Source organism: Danio rerio, chromosome 25 (assembly GCF_052040795.2).
Source record: "Danio rerio strain M-AB ecotype USA chromosome 25, GRCz13ab, whole genome shotgun sequence".
NCBI classification, from domain to species: Eukaryota; Metazoa; Chordata; class Actinopteri; order Cypriniformes; family Danionidae; genus Danio; species Danio rerio.
The window spans coordinates 16,862,628-16,876,965 of NC_141045.1; the positions used below are offsets into that span (position 1 = coordinate 16,862,628).

At 34.8% G+C, this 14,338-nt stretch overlaps 2 protein-coding genes across 2 annotated transcripts in view; one reads left to right on the top strand and one right to left on the bottom strand.

Moving 5' to 3' along the window:
* The window catches only part of LOC147830840 (uncharacterized), a 115,524-nt gene extending 106,932 nt beyond the window's left edge, over positions 1-8,592 (top strand). Inside the window, exons 5-6 of the transcript XR_015526354.1 lie at positions 2,565-2,619; positions 5,271-8,592. The gene's annotated coding sequence lies outside the window, so the exon portion shown is untranslated. The remainder of the gene's footprint in view (positions 1-2,564; positions 2,620-5,270) is intronic.
* LOC147830838 (uncharacterized) overlaps positions 1-14,338 on the bottom strand; it is a 688,366-nt gene that overhangs the window by 507,237 nt on the left and 166,791 nt on the right. The window lies entirely within an intron of this gene.

Sequence of the window (14,338 nt, forward strand, 5' to 3'; positions counted from 1 at the left end):
GTTCATTGTTTTTTCAGTTGAATCACTACCAAAGTGATTCATGAATATTGCAAAATATTTCAAGTCTTCTGAGTTCATATGATACTTCTGATCGAGAAAAATACTCTGTTTTGATTCATTTAAGCTTGTTGTCTTATTAAAATCTGATTCATCTGAAGAAACATTCATTCAATTTCAGCTTACTCCCTTTATTAATCTGGGGTCGCCACAGCGGAATGAACTGCCAACTTATCCAGCATATGTTTTACGCAGTGGATGCCCTTCCAGCTGCAACCCATCACTGGGAAACACCTATACACACTCATTCACACTCATACTGTACACTTTGGACAGATTAGCTTACCCAATTCACCTGTACCGCATGTCTTTGGATATATGGGGGAAACCGGAGCATCCGGATGAAACCCACAGGAACACGGGGAGAACATGCAAACTCCACACTGACCCAGCCGAGACTTGAACTAGCGACCTTCTTGCTGTGAGGGGAACGTGCTACCCACTGTGCTACCGTGCATCCCACAGTCAAAATTGCAAGATGTACACTCAGAACTGCTTGATTCTCAGAATTGCAAGACAAAATGACTGATTTGTGAGGTATAAAGTCACAGGGTAATTGCAGGGTATAAGCACAAAATTCTTTTAGGACTTTTTTTCTTGCAATTTAGAGATAAAACTCAGAATTATGAAATGTAAACACAATTGTAAAATTCAAGCTTGGAATGGAAAGAAAAATACAGAATTCCAAATTTATATCTAGCAATTCTGATAATCATAATTATGCGCGTGTACTTTTTCTCTTGCATTTCAGAGGTAAAAAAAGTCTGAATTGTGAGAAATAAACTAGGAATTGCAGAAAAGGTTAGAATTGTGAGATCTACAACGAATTACATTATTTTCTACAATTTTGACTTTAAACCACACAAATCTTTCTTTTTTTTTTTTTTTTTTTTTGCGTTTCTGAGAATCACTTAATACTGACTTTATATCTTGGGATCATTCAGTCATTCATTTTCTTTTCAGCTTAGTCTCTTTATTAATCTGGGGTAGTCACAGCGGAATAAAACGCCAACTTATCCAGCACATGTTTTATGCAGTGGATGCCCTTCTAGCTAAAACCCATCTCTGTGAAACATCCATACACACTCATACACTACGGACAATTTAGCCTACCCAATTACCGCATGTCTTTGGACTGTGGGGGAAACCGGAACACCCTAAGGAAACCCACGCGAGCACAGGAAGAACATGCAAACTCCACACAGAAACGCCAACTGACCCAGCCGAGGCTCGAACCGGCGACCTTCTTGCTGTGAGGCAACAGCACTCCCTACTGTAGTGATCATAAAGTAGATTAATGAATCAAATTTAAGGGTTTTCATTAAAGGTGACCTCAGAAGACATATAGAAATGTAATGTAATGTGTATTTATATAGCGCATGTATTGTGTATGGCCATAAACCCAAAGCTCTTCACTAATAATGAGGGGGTGGGGGGTCTCCACACCATCACCAGTGTGCAGCATCCACTTGGATGGTGTGCGGCTGTCACAGGACAATGGCACCAATGCGCTATTGCACACATCGGCTATTGTTGGAGGGGAGAGACATTGATACAGCCAATTCAGTGGATGGGAATGATTGGAGGACATGATAGGTACGGGTCTATGGACACCTACTCTTTATGATAAGTGCAATGGAGTTTTTAATGACCACAGAGAGTCAAGACCTCGGGTTTGATGTCTGATCTGAAAGATGATGTATCCCCTTCACTTTACTGAGGCATAGGACTCACACAGAATGCAGGTTGAGCGCCCCCTGCTGGCCTCACTAACACCACTTCTAGCAGCAACCTAGTTTTCCCATGTGGTCTCCCATCCAGGTACTGACCAGGCTCAGCCCTGCTAAGCTTTCAATGAATAACCGGTCTTGGGCTGCAGGGTGATATGGCTGTGGCATTGTGACTATAATGATGTATTTTATAAATCATTATATATGAATCACTTCAGTGGTGATTTAACTGAATCAAGTAAGAATTCTTAGTTTAAATCATGCTTTTCTCACATTTAGAATGAATAATCAGAATCTCAAAAAATAAAATACACACAAAAAGCACACAATTATATCTTACAATTCTGACTTTTTTTCGCCCAATTACAAGTTTGCGTTCACAATCTAACAATTCGGATTTCATTGTTGTAAATACCAATACATTTTTATGTTTATTATTATTGTTATTATTATTTTGTTCTTTTGAAGTGAATAAAAGCTTGTCGGTTAAAGCTTTTAAATGAATCAGTGATTCAGTTCCTAAAACTCTGAAAGATTTATGCACTTATGATTCATTTATAAACTCATCGAAGATCCAGTTGCAGCTGTTAACTCACACTGGAGGAAAAGACTGCCATGAATAAGTTAAACTTCACTGTATTTCCCATATAAAGCTATTTTATTACTTGAAACATAATAAATAAATCATACAATCACTTGTATGATACATTTTCTCTCTCTTTCTCCCTCTCTCTCTCTCTCTCTCTCTCTCTCTCTCTCTCTCTCTCTCTTTTTCAGAATTTTTTTGTACTATAGAAGAAAGCAGGTCATACATTTCTGGAGCATTTTGAGGGTGAGTAAATGAGGACTAAGTTTTTATATATATATATATATATATATATATATATATATATATATATATATATATATATATATATGTTTATTGACTTTAAATTCTTTTTAGTCTGCTTGTTTGTCTTTTAGTTTAAAGCTGCATATAATATCAAAACCGCATTAATTTGTCATTAAATTAATTTTTTAATGACATTTTACATGAGCACAGGCTGTGTACCCAAATGACTTTTCCAAAAGCGACTCTGATTAGAAATGCATTTTTTAAAAAACAATTTATAAAAGGCTCCATTCATTCATGATAAATCAAAAGAAAGTTGGCAGCACGTTCATCAGGCGCAGTGTAAAATAATGACTCTTTCTACAATAGATGAATTTATCATTGTCAGAGCACATTCGTTTTGTCATGCTTTGACCTCGGCGCATGTTGTCGACAGTCTGAAATGATGATTTGGATGAGAAAGAGCAGACATTGACCTGATCTGTCACTGTGCATTTATCCCATGCATGGTTGCATGACTGCGCTGCACTTTTACAAGGCCTTCTTATGTGCTTGGAAGGGGAAATTATGTTTCTGTTTTTTTTGTTGTTGTTTTTTTGAGGGGGGACACAAGTCTGAGATTGTTTGCAACTTTCATAATCAAAGACACAAATTGTTCTAAGCTTTTCCTGAAAGCTATTTTCAGAAGCCGATGATTCACAATAACAATCTATGAATATAATGTTCTCACAAAATGATGTGTTCAGACAATAAAAACAATGCATGGATACTTTTGTACAAAAACCTTGAATCACGAGGCAGTTACCTTTCATTTTTAAGCAATGGTTATGAAATCTTTTCTTTTTTTAAATATTTCGTAAATGATGTTTAACGAGCAAGGAAAAGTTCACAGTATGTCTTTTTCTTCTAGAGTAAGTCTTATTTGTTTTATTTATTTATTTTTTTACAATAAAAGCAGTTTTAATTAAAAAAAAAAAGTTTTAAGGTCAAAATTATTAGCCCCTTAAAGCTAAATTTGTTTCCGATAGTCTACAGAATGAACCATCATTATACAATATTTTGCCTGATTATCCTAACCTGCCTAGTTAACCTAATTTACCTAGTTAAGCCTTTAAATGTCACTTTAGCTGTATAGAAGTGTCTTGAAAAATATCTAGTCAAATATAAAAGATAATAGAAATCAGTTATTCTAAATGAATTAAAAAAAAATGTATAAATTATGTTTAGAAATGTGTAAATATCTTCTGTCCGTTAAACAGAAATTGGTCAAAAAAATAAACAGGGTGCTAATAATTCTGTGGGGATAATAATTCTGACTTCTGACTTTTTGCTTTATAATATATAAAAAAGTAAATAAAAAAAAAATAATAAAATCTGTAAAATGAATATTTTTTAAGATTAATTGCAGTATGGTTTATATTAAATTAAATACCCACATGAAAAAAATAGTACAGTAATTTGTAGTAAATACTACAGTATTTTTGAATCATACTAAAGTAATGTACAAACACAAAAACTATAGTGATATATACATGTTACCCAAGTTATTAGTTCTCCACACCTATAGGCTATTAGTTTACAATCCATCACAGTTTAATGTAGTAAAAAATAGAGAGTACTATCGTGTTAATTATCAGTTCACTATAGTTTAAACTACAATATTCTGTAGCATTCATTAACAAAGTGTTTTAAATACTGTAATATATATTGCATAATAAACACTTTACTATAGTTTTTTATTATACGACAACTGTCACATTCAGTCTCTGTTGCGTTCTTAGTTTTGAACTAATTTTTTTTTTGTTCTGTCTCCCGCCACTCATCTGTTTCCATGGACCTTTATTTTCATCACCGGTTTGCATTTAGCTAATCATTATCTCTTGTGTATTTAACTTCTCCATGTCAGTGAATTGCCAGTTATTAGGTTTTTTCATATCTTGTTTGTTCCTGGAGACCTGTTATCACACGTTTATCATTGAGTCTCTTTGGATTGTTTTTATTACATTATGTAATATCATGCACTTGCTTCTTCCAGCTGCAATCATATTGTCAGAAAAACACAGAATATATATATATATGAGAAATATCACACGAGTAGCAGTGCAATATGGCTATATATCAGCACTAGTGAGAGTTGTGCGTTGGCACAAGGCCACAAGCTGAGTGCCCTAGTGTCCTACCAGGCAGTGACGATATACAGGCAGCCATATCGTACTGCTTTGAGTGTGATATTATGTTTATACAACAGTTTGACCGAACAATCCTGTATATAAAAAAGAAAATTAAATCCTTTTGTATGAGGAACTATTTCACTTACATCTGCAGCTGACGTCAGAACAGCAAAAACCATTGCTACTTCACCAACGTCACTTTAGAGCTAGTATTTAAATGATTCTCTAGCGTAATGTCTAAAGTGATGACAAAACAGGTGATTTTGCTCACATTTTAAGATTATGAGGCTGAATGGCATGAAACGCCATCAGTCTACAGAGATTTCCTAGTATTTTTGTTGCAAGATTGCTATGGTATAAATGGCACCACAAAATACATAAGAGAGATATCGACTTAGAAAGTCACTTACCTGATCTGTAATGATTTGTTCAGTTGTAGTTTGCGAAGTACACTTAAAAAATTCTGTTTTTCTCTACTAGGTTTGGGCCGATAGACGATGCCATCGTCGATCACCGATGGCCGTTAGAACATATACACACACACACACACACTTTCATGGGCTCGTCTGAGCTCCAGAGAGCTTGGACAGTTTATCAAGGATGTACCGCTGGATCACGTCTCATATAGTTGTTAAACAAGATCTTGCCTCTATCTAACGACTCTTCAGTCTTTTGAATCTATCAGGTAACGTGTCACAGCATCAGAACACTGGTTCAATCTTTCGCTTTCACACTTGTACTTAGTAATTTTAGTGAAAACCTCAGAGAATGTTGGTTGGTTGCTGTTGGTCTTGCACCTTTTTTACAGACCAAGTTTGTCGACGCCATTATAACGACACAGATTACTCTGCCTATTCATGCCAGAGTCCTTCTGATAAAGTGATTGACAAGTGGTCATTTGTGTTTAACTTATCTTTATTTATTTATGATTTGTTTATGGGTATAACAAAGACCATGCGGGTCAGGTAGTTGAAATTGTAGGCTACAAAAAATTAATTCATTATGAATTATTTCATTATTCATAAATAATTAATTCACCTCCGCCTATAACGATGCCATCGTCCATCGCGATTTTTCACATTAGAAATCGTACGATGTCAAATTGGTCGACATCACCCAACTGTATTCTCCACTAAGGACTTATTATGCGGTCCTGTCGCCATCTTGATGCGGAACATTAACTATCTTTGCTCTGCTTAGTATGGCAGGCTGATGGCCACAACTCGCTAAATCTCCAAAATTATGAATATTGAAAATAGGCACTATCCTTATTGCATAGTTGCAATCTAAACAACTGCATTCTTGTCTAAAAAAAGCCTTAAAGTACATCATGTTGTCCAACAGCTGCAATATTTGTCAAACTGTAGTCCTCTGCTTTCCACTTATGTGGGCGGAGAAATACACTAGGGTGAAGAGGCTGTATGAGTGCTGATATTACTTTAATATCTCACGGCTATCAACCAATCAGATTCGAGGACCAGACATTAGTGTTGTATAAATACAAATAAATATATTATGTGTATAACAACATAAAATAAATTTGGTTATAATTTTTTTTGCAATTTTAAAAACCTTTTCAAAAATTATTATTAATGTTTTGACAACAGACCACTAAAAACAGTAATCATTTATCAACTTAATACATGAATGTATTACACTTTTTTAATATGAGTAAGAGTTATAAAATTTATGTGTATAACGAGTAACATTAGAGAGAGACTAAAAAATAAATTTTTTTGCTCTTAGACTGCAGGAGTTTAAAAGGTCAAGGAGAGTACGCATTCCAACAGCAGATGAGATTCTTCTGTTTCTTTTATTTAACCGAAATCTTGTCTCCAGATTCAGAAAACTCTCATAATCTGTGTTCAAACGTGTTCCGGTTGTCCTGAACTATACCTGCACCATTTCCCAGCAATAAATTCTTAATCAAAGCAGCAGAGCCAGCCTTTAAATTTCAAGACCGAATTACAAAACACCCAGTAAATCAGCAATGAAAGTCTGAAACAGTCACCCTGAAGATATGCCAACTGAGGTAAGAGAAAATGCAGACCTCATGCTTGTTCTTCACAGCTACGCCTCCTAATTATCAAGGGAAGGTTGGAGGATGGAGGGTGTTTTGGGGGGGAATAGGCATATGGACTTTCTTTGCATCACTTGGCCCTCAGTCAATTAGGATGGTACTAAGAGAAAAAGTCCCCAGCACAGTACATTAGCTGCCACTGATTTGAACATTTATCACTTTAGGACAAGAGGCCACTGCATTTGCCTGCATAATGGGGCTTGGCATTTTGGGGGGCGAAGGATAATGCTCTTTGTGGACGTAATCAGCCCTGTGCTCATCTGGTAAAGAGATTGAAAACCTAACAATAAACCTAATACAATTAGAGAAAAGTTTCGCACTGAATAGTATGAAACCTAATAATATAGTTTCACAAGAAGTTTCTCACATTTGTGCCTGTTTCTTAAATTGCAATGTAAATAACTTTTGCTGCTTGTTTAAACTATTTATTTAAAATGAGTAGAAACAACACATTTCATAAGTTTTGTTTTAAAGATAACTTAATTGGTTCATTCATTCATTCATTCATTCATTTTTTTTGTCGGCTTAGTCCCTTTATTAATCCGTGGTCGCCACAGCGGAATAAACCGCCAACTTATCCAGCAAGTTTTTACACAGCGGATGCCCTTCCAGCCGCAACCCATCTCTGGGAAACATCTACACACACATTCACACACACACTCATACACTACTGACAATTTAGCCTACCCAATTCACCTGTACCGCATGTCTTTGGACTGTGGGGGAAACACCCGGAGGAAACCCACGCGAAGGCAGGGAGAACATGCAAACTCCACACAGAAACGCCAACTGAGCCGAGGTTCTAACCTGCCTTGCCCTGGTTTATGTTCAAAATTCACTTTAATTAACTTAACCCTTAAAGACCGAAACAGCTGCCCTCGGCTAAAAATAAGTATTGTTCTTAAATGTTTAATAACTTTTGATCCGCTGATCGGATCCTTACAATTCAAAGATTGGCATAAAGAAGAGAATCTCGGCTTTCCATTACAATACATTCAAAGACCCCCAGAAGCTCCGGAATCAGTGTGGTTACATTTTGACAACACTGATTTGACAAAGGAACGCTCGTGGCTTGTGTCTCCGGACAAACCAGACATGATGCATTGTTCCTCCCCCATGTCCAGATTGGTACAAACTCGCTCTCTCTCAACTAATAAGCATAGGTTTCGGTTTGTGGACCACCAATTAGCAATTTTAACAACCCGAAACGAAGTGCTGGGCTTGCTGTTTTCAAAGCACGCAAATGGCGGTGCGGCTGTTTGTATGCAACGCAAAAGTTGAGAAGCAGCAGGGTCAACACCATATGCTGGCACATAAAACCTAAGGATGGTTAGTTTAGTTATGTAACTATTTGTAGTATAGTAAATAATTAAAAATTACTGAGGATTTGCACCATTTTTATTTGGACTTTGTGCATTATTTCTTATTTTCTTATTTTTTATTTGTTCATTGTAAGTGGTGTTGTTTATAGTAACTGAAAATATATTATTTGGAAAACGTCAAACTTACTTCAGTGTTCTGTTATTTTGTAACAATTTTTCTGTTTAGTTCATTCCCAGAACTTTTGGGCAAATACATTGTCAGTAAATAAATGCACTAGTTTTTTCCCCACTGAAAGACGCCTTAGAATAACATTGGATTAAATTGCTATAACTTGCTCAGGGAAAGGTGGATGTAGACAAAATTTATTTTGGAAGTATAAAACATCAAAGCATGTATTTCTAAAGAAAAAAAAACTTCATGAGGTTTTGTTTGTAATAAATAGATAATGCCACTTTAAAAAAAAAACGTTTTTCTTAAAATTCTGGATTATTTTCTGTCTGTTCATATGTTTTTGGACCAAAAAATATTTTAGACTGGACCTTTAAATGATACAGATTGAAGCTTCAGGTTCTCTTGTTTAAAATAATATATGACACATGAGGCTGACTGCTAAAATAAAAATAAAACTGTTTAAAAAAAACAAATACTATAGGCCCATCAGGTGCCCTCAAAATACCTCTACTGTAGGTCTTTAAGGGTTAACTTAAGTTAACCTTAATTGGGACAATATGAAGGAATTGTGTGGAAGCCAGCATTTTTTTTTTTTACGCAATACAGTATATTTCATATTTGTGAGTTTTTGTCGCTATTTTAACTTCTTATCTCACATTTGCAACTATTTTTTACTACTGCAATGATATATTTTACATTTGCAACTATTTCTCACTATATTGTAACTTTCTATCTCACATTTGCGACTACATCTTATTTTTGTAACTTCATATCTCACACTTGCAACTATTTCTAACAATTGAAGCATATTTCACATTTGGGACTATTTCTCACAAATTAAATTTTATATATCTCCTATTTGCGATTATTACTAACAATTGTAGCTTTATATCTCCTATTTCCGACTATTTCTAACAATGGCAAATTTATATCTCACATTTATGACAATTTCCCAAAATGAAAACTTTATACAGAGTGACATTTCTCACAATTGTAACTTCACATCTCACACTGCAACTTTTTCACAATTTTTTGCTATTACTATTTTCATAAATTGTATTTCTTGCATGTGAGACTATTTCTAACTATTGCAACGATATATTTCACATTTGCGATTATTTCTCTGTATTGTAACTTTATAGTTTACATTTGTGACTATTTCTCAGTATTGTAACTTCATATTTCACATTTGTAACCATTTCTAACAATTGCAGCATTATATTTAACATCAGGGCTTGACATTAACTTTTTTGATCACCAGCCACTGTGGCTAGTAGATTTCCAACTAGCCACTTGCCATTTTTACTAGCCACAATTTTGTTACTTGGAAAGTATATTTTGTATTAGTCAATGTGACTTTGACACTTAAATGACTTGATTTAGATGTTGTGTTGTCCACATGCCGCCTCATTTATTTCACTATTTGTGTTTGTTGTGTGTTAGCTTGCTCAATGAGCATGAGCAAATGGGTTGTGTCGCATAGCAATTGGTTTTTATTTCACATGACTTTTTTAGGGCTCAAAATTAAGGATTTACCAAATTTAACTCTGACCACACCAAAAATAAATAATTATTTCTTAGCCACCTATTTTAAATGTATCAAAACAAGCAAATATATAGCTGTATACACTGTATATGTACTTTTTATTACAAAACTTTTCTTTTTTTTTTTTAAATTGACATTTAAAAAGATCTAATATATCTAAAATATGCACAGTAATCTGTCCTGGCTAAAGGTCCCAGATCAGCGGTTACTACACATAAATGGGGAGTTAATCTCATATTAAAGCAATGTTATTGTAAAGGATCATAATTAAACCATATTAATAAAATAACTGTAAGCAAAAGAAAGCAGGTAAAAACATTCCACGAGTGATAATGAAATGTGCCTGAGAATAATTAAAACGAAAGCAGTGACTGCTGCTGCTGCTTACAAAAGGTTTGCTGCTTACATGAGCATTGCTTTTTGTCTAGTCTATTTTAAAGAGAATCAATCGCACTGGTTGCGCTTCCTCTAAACACGGTTGTTTCATGCAAAACTGGAGCGCACGCACTTTTTACCAGTCACGTGCATCACATCACCTGTGCGCATGAGTAATCATCCTCATTAGGTTTTTACCTGCTTTTGGTCGCGCGAACACAGTTATTTTTGTCGTGCTGCTTCTCGATTCTAAGCTCACATTTGCACACATATTGGGCCATCCTTTTTGTCAGACCCTGCTTCAAGAAAACTACAATGTAAAAATTATTTTCAACCTGCCAAAGTGGCTAGTGGGAGCGGCTGTTTAAAGCAGGTCGCACACTAGAAGCGCCGCTCGGCGCCGTGACACGGTGCGCACATGACAGTTTAAAGTATCACACACCAGACGCGCACATTCGAATGATATTTAACATGAAACTAATCAGATGGCGCTCTGTTGCGCCGCTGAAAAATTAACTGCGTCCTGAGCCGTGGCCGGGCGGCGCCCGTGTGTGTATCCTGATTAAAACCTATGTTTAGAATTCTAAAATGCGTGGCGCTGCTGTAACTTTACAGCTCACATTTGCGACTACATTTTATTATTGTAACTTCTTTGTTTCTCACAAATTTAACATTACATCTCCTATTTGCGATTATTTCTAACAATTGTACGTTTATGTCTCCTATTTGTGACTATTTCTTACAACTGCAATTTTATGACTCACATTTTCAACAATTTCTGAAAATTTAAACATTATTCTCACAATTGTATCTTCGTATCTCCCATTTTATGTTTTTTTTGTTCACAACTTTAACTATCTCACATTTGTGACAATTTCTCGCTATTACTATTTCTAACAATTGTAAATCCTTGCATTTGTGAGGATCTAACAACTGCAACTTTGTTTTACGTTTGCGATTATTTCTCACTTTTGAGTCTCATTTCCCATTCCCTTTAAAAGTCAGTTGCGTCACGCTATAGCGCATTTGCTACTTACATGACGGACTTTGTAAGTGGAAAAACTGAGCATTTCACTAGTAAGAAAACAATTAAACAGAGCTTCTTCAGGCGAGAATGAGAGATGAGCCTCATCATTGTTTATTTTCACTTTCATTCTCGTGGATAGAGAAACGTGTTGTACACACAGACATCCATTAGCTTATAAATAATTAATTTTGTTTGTTAAGTGCAAAGATTTGTTCAAAACTATTTCTAAATTCAGTTCTAATTTCCAGCAAATGAATAAATGAACAGTAATAACAAAGTGTGGTCAAAAACTGAGTTATATCCAAATACACATGCTGTGCCCTATATGGTCTAAAACCTGACAGGTGGACAAATCTAAGCTTTTTTTAAATAAAACAAATATAAATATGCACATAATGAATAATACAGCTAATAAAAATAACATTATCCAAAAGCAAATTGTTATTAATAAACTGCAAAAGCCACCCGAGATAAAGAAGGCATGAAAGTATGACTTTTATATTTATGTAGGCTAGAAAATAATAATTTTTGTAATATTTTAATCCTTTAATTCTTTTTCATATGTAAAGATATTTGCATATTGCTGTACATCCTGTCTGTAACACACTCTGCGCTGGACTATAGACCTGCTTTGATCTGGTTTATTGAACAGTCTATTATATCTCCTCAAAATAACAACGCGCCAGCAATGCCCCTCAACACGCCTTCTTTTTTAGACCAGAACGTCCATGGGCGCACATATGAGCGCAAATGCATTTTCCCTTTAAACAGCGTGGTGAAAAACGTCAAAACGACTTTTGTGCGATGCTGAAACTAGCAAACAACATTTGCGTCGCCCCTTGTGCCGCATTGTGCCGGGTGTATGATAGGGCCCTTTGTCTCACATTTGTGACTATTTCTTTTACAACGTAATATTTCACGTTTGTGATTAATTCTCACTATTGTAACTTTACAGCTCACATTTGTGATTAGTACTCACTATTGTAACTTTATATAACACATTTGCGGCTACTTATTATAGTAACTTCATATCTCACATTTGCAACTATTTCTAACAATCACAAATTTATATTTCACATTTCACATTTGTTGTTTAAGTTTCTTAAAATTGAAACTTTAGATCTCACATGCGACATTTTTCACAATCGTAACTTTGTATCTCACATTTTGCAACTATTTTACAATTTTAACTTTCTCACATTTGTGACAATTTCTCGCTATTACTATTTCTAACCACTGTAATTCTTACATGTGCAACTATTTCTAACAACTGCAACTTTCATTTGTGGCTATTTCTCACTATTGTTACTATATTGTACATAAGGATTTATTTCTGGAAACTGCAACTATCCAGATTCTTACTAGATAATGCTAGATGATAGCTAATGTTAACTAGACGATTCAGATTTTTAGAAAGATTTAAAAATGTTCATTTTGATTTAGCTTTTTCTAACATTACAGTATCTCTGTATCTCACATCTGCAACTCCATAAGTTCATTCTTAATTTTAACTCTTGAATTACCTTACTTTGATTGTTCTGAGGTGCTTTCTACATGACCCCGAATGCATAAAACATTTTAAATTGTAGCTTGCACATTTACATAAAAGATAAAAAAACAACAGAACAAAACACAGATGCCTTTTCAGCACTTTTAAACAGCTGTCACTCATAAGCAGAAACATTTCTTTAGGGAGCCTTTCCTTCGGGGATCACAACATGAAAACAAGCACCAGAGCCTTATGATGTGTTATTCATAATACTTAGAACCGATTGAAATGCTTTGACTTGAAAGGCAGCGAGTGGCTTTTAGCTCTGCAGGTCCACTCCTGTCCTGCTCTCCAGCTGTCTTAAACTGCTGATGCGGCATGTCATTAACATATACATGAGAGGTGTTTCGCACCTGATCTTTTAAACAGCATTTCTCTGAGCCGCATGTGACCCAAACCAATTTTCTATCAGTGCTGCGGCTTCAGAATACACTATAATGTTTCAGGATAAACAGAAAGATTATATGATGTGCGCTGATGTATCTGATAACCGTTTTTAGCACTTTAAAAATAAAGAGCTTCCTGGCAACCTTGACCATTTCCTTAAGTTGTAAAAGCTGTCTCCATGAGCATTAAGTTGCCATCTGGCTTAATTACCAATAGGTTTGTCTAAAGCCAATGTTACTGAAATGACATCTGGATGCAAAGCAGATTGATACTGCAATAGTTATTTAAAGGGATATTTCACCCAAAAAAAAAGTACTCCATCTCTCTCTCTATTTATTTATTTTATTTTTTATTTATTTTTATTGGTCCCACTTTATATTAAGTGGCCTTAACTAATATGTACTTACATAGGAATTAATAGTTTGTTACAATGCACTTATTGTGTAAATACATGTATTTACTGTGTACTTATGCTTGATTAAATACCTGTATGTAATTAAATCTGTAATTAACTTTTGTAATTACATTTGTAAATACACTGTTGAACATCCCTTACACCTTAACCTACCCTTAAACCTACCCATGCCACCAAACCTGTCCATAACCCAACCTCTATCCCAACTCAAAAGCACCACAAGTGTTTTCAAATACATTATAAACACAGTAAGTACATTGTATTTTTTTTTTTTTTGATGTAAGTACATAGTAGTTAGGGACACTTAATATAAAGTGGGACCTTTTTATTTTCTTTGTTTTTGGAGTGCAACTTTATCTTGCTGGATTCCAAACAAGTGATTTGTGTTCAGACAACATGAAGGAAATAAGTTAACTTGCAAGTTTTTGCAAATTTAAGTGAATTGAACACAAAAAGATTTTAGTTGTCCCCCCCAAAAAAACTCAAGAATTGTGTTGTGTCAACTTATTTTAAATTAGTAGTTTTTACAAACAGCAAAGATAATTTTTTGTAGTGTATTTTATTTCACATTTTGACCTTTTATGATACATGTGCAACTTTATAGGCTATGTTTAACTATTTGCAACTATTTGTGGGAACTAAACACATTTGTGACAAATTTGTGCATTAGCAACT